This window comes from Colobus angolensis, unplaced genomic scaffold (assembly GCF_000951035.1).
Source record: "Colobus angolensis palliatus isolate OR3802 unplaced genomic scaffold, Cang.pa_1.0 Scaffold86, whole genome shotgun sequence".
Taxonomy (NCBI): Eukaryota; Metazoa; Chordata; class Mammalia; order Primates; family Cercopithecidae; genus Colobus; species Colobus angolensis.
The window spans coordinates 3,743,735-3,744,137 of record NW_012122487.1 but is presented as its reverse complement, the minus strand read 5'-3'; positions in this window follow the sequence as shown (position 1 = coordinate 3,744,137).

Sequence of the window (403 nt, the reverse complement as noted above, 5' to 3'; positions counted from 1 at the left end):
TTTTTTTTGAGATGGTGTTTCACTCTGCTGCCCAGGCTGGAGTGCAGTGGCACGATCTCGGCTCACTGCAGCCTCTGTCTCCTGAGTTCAAGCAATTCCTCTGCCTCAGCCTCCCGAGTAGCTGGGATTACAGGTGCCTGCCACCGCGCCCCGGCTAATTTTTTGTGTTTTTAATAGAGATGGGGTTTCACCATGTTGACCAGGCTGGTCTCGAACTCCTACATCAGGTGTTCCGCCAACCCCCCACTCCTCCCAAAGTGCTGGGATTACAGGCATGAGACATTGCATCCAGCGTCACTTTTCTTTTTTCTTTTCTTTTCTTTTTTTTTTTTTGAGACAGGCTCTTGCTCTGTTGCCCAAGTTAGAGTGCAATGGCGCAATCTCAGCTCACTGCAACCTCCAC